This window comes from Chiloscyllium plagiosum, unplaced genomic scaffold, assembly GCF_004010195.1.
Source record: "Chiloscyllium plagiosum isolate BGI_BamShark_2017 unplaced genomic scaffold, ASM401019v2 scaf_1199, whole genome shotgun sequence".
Lineage (NCBI taxonomy): Eukaryota > Metazoa > Chordata > Chondrichthyes > Orectolobiformes > Hemiscylliidae > Chiloscyllium > Chiloscyllium plagiosum.
Window position 1 is genome coordinate 5,062 of NW_025210173.1, and position 3,061 is coordinate 8,122.

Sequence of the window (3,061 nt, forward strand, 5' to 3'; positions counted from 1 at the left end):
GGAGTTATAATTCTCTCTGAAATAAACACAGGCCATTCAGAGGAATCTGATAAGGTCATGCAACATCTGCCGAGAGAAGGGAAAGGTTAGCTCATGTTTTACGAGAGTAGGGGAATTCAGCAGAGCGGTAGGAAGCTAGAAAAGTAATAATTACTGAACAATTGGAATGGGGATAACCCTGAAGAAAGAATGAGAGGTCTATGCAGCCTGGTTACAATGTTCAGTCTTTTCTAGTAGTCAATCCAATCAAAGGTAGACTTAGATTTCATATTCAGTTTCCTGTGCAATCCACATATCCCGTGAGTCCCTGAGAAACCAGCAATCTGTGTTTTCCAATCTGAAATACACTCAATGAGGGTGCATCAACAATCGTCAGGGACAGAGAATATTAAAGACTCAGAGGCCTGTGAGTTAATCGCGCTCTCCTCATCTCATTCTCAAATAACCTGCCCTTTACACTGAGGGTGCTGTCAATAATAACCAAAAGATCTGTAAATGGTGTAACTTTAACACTGACTTATTTTCACAGATTCTGTCAGACCTGCTGAGCTTTTCCGCAACTCCTGAGACTGTGTTATCGTGTTTTAGATACTCAGACACACAGGATCAATTTCTCACCATCTACCCTCTTAAGCCTGTTCAGAATTTGATGCATTCAAATGAAATCATATTTCAATTTTCTCGAATATGGACACACCTTATTCAAAAGCTCGGCATTGGAGCACGTGGGTTTCAAACAGTGACCTTTATTTTGTGGTTCACTAATGTGTATGGCTCATTGCCGCTGGGTTCCCACGTAATACTCAGATATAATTGTTCTGGCGAAGTTGACGATGAGTTAGCGTCTTGAACTGCTGCCATTCATTTTGTCCATATAAACCCATAATGATGTAAGGGAGGAAGTTCGAGGATTTCCAACGAATGGCTCTTGTGGAACTGAGACGATTTTCCGAGCCAGGGTGGCGAGTGGCTTGATGTGGNTGTGGTTCTGGAAGCTGCTCTGTGAGGAACTTTGGGCAATTTCTACAGTGCATCTTGTCAGTGGGATATTCCACTGCTACTGATTGTGGATGGTGGAGACAGAGAATGTTTGTGACTGTGGTGCTGAGCAAGCTGCACTGCAAGTTAATTCTACCTAATTATGGGGAACATAACTACTTGCCATCATCATCAATCCATTTCACAGCTTGACATCCAGTGATTACACGGAAGTGGTGTACAAGTCTGTTAGTTGCTCAAATGACCATGATATTTTAACTAGATTCACCTTTTCACGGATATTATGCTGAGAGACCTCACGCGACTGTTCCACTTTCTCATCAACATTTCGTCTGTAAAAACTGGGAACGAGCTGATGGACACAGATTGTGCTACAGATGGTTAGACACAGAGCAGTGTCAGTTACTGCACACTGAATCTGTTTGGCTTTATGCATGTGTTTCTCTGAATGTGTGTGTGCATTATCGTGTGTTCCTGTCTTTGTGATTCTCTGCGTGTCTACCCATCTATTTCTGCCTGACTATCTGTGCTTATGTGAGTGTGTTTGTGTCTCATTGTGTGTATTAGTGTGTGTCTCCAGATTAATGTATCTTTGGGTCTGTACCTCTGTGCAACGGGCTCTCTGTTATTTTCGGGATTGTAACAATTGAAATGTGGTTTAAACCCCAATATATCTGTACCTCTGACTATTCCTTTTGTTATGTTTGAACGTGTGTGTGTGTGTGTGAGTGTGTGTGTTTTGTGCCTGTCTGTGTGTGTGTGTGTGTTTTGTGCCTGTTTGTCTCTCTCTTTCTCTGTGTGTGTGTGTGTGTTTTGTGCCTGTCTCTGTGTGTGTGTGACAGACGGAAATACGTACAAATACTCAGACACAATCGCATATACAGAGAGATGTGCAGAGACTCCTACAGACAGAAGCACACATATCGACTTAAAGAGACACACGTGCACATACAGTCACACAGACATACACACAAGCGCACAGATGTTGATGGAGACAGCAAAAGTGATGCTATTAGGATTTATTTCCTAAAACTAAATGAGAAATTTATAGATTTTTGGATTGTTTGATTTTACAGGAAATTTGTCCATCATTTTGTCTGGACAGTTGCGCCTTTAACAAGTTTTTGAACAAAGTAAGAGAAAGGTGGTTTAGTTAGTAGAGTTCGATGTTAATGTTGAAAGGATGAAAGCAATTTGAATTGATGAATCTATTTTACCATACCTGCGTTTTCCAGTCTTTTCAAAATGGCCGCTGATGCTTCTGAATTGGGTCGACGGACTGTCTTGTTCCAGGATGATGAATTAGGAATTGAGAACCTGGAGGACATTTCTATTAGAATCAATACCGATCATTGGAAAAGTCCTCTTCCATAGGAAAGGGGACTTTGGGATTGCTGTTAGATCTTCAGCACTTCGAAGACCACCCAACAAAGAGCAATGAAATACAAAATTACACAGATTGTAATCCACTGGCCTTCTTTTAAGGTTTCAAATTAACAATGCAATATATTTTGATGGTGTCGTTTGTTGTAACCATTTTATTGTACACATCACTGGAAAACCGAATGTGAATTCAGATATATTGTCCTAAAATACAAATGGTGAAATACGTAAAAGCTTTAAGAAATGCGAAGGTTGCATAACATTGCAAGAAGGGAGAAATAATAAATAGACTGCACTTTTTATAAAAAAATGTGCATCATGTATTTTGCAAGTAAATGCGTTTTTGAAATGGCAATATAGTTTTCTCAGGGCGAATTCATATAAAAACATTTTTTAAAAAAAGAATTGAGTGTAATTGTGGACTAAAATGTGAAAAGAGCGACTTTACAAACAGATCGAAAGTGGAGGATAGCTGCAAGATTTGACAGCAATTCACCTGAGAGTGACCCAATTATTGAAATGTGATTGGAGATGAACGGAGTTGTACACAGATGCAGCCTTTGTTTGTGACAAGGAGCTCATTGATGATTGGCCACTAGTTCATCACTGACAAAGGCTGTCTGCTACCAGCAACGATGTGATTGGTTCTCAGGCAACTAAACAGCTTGGGACTCTGAAA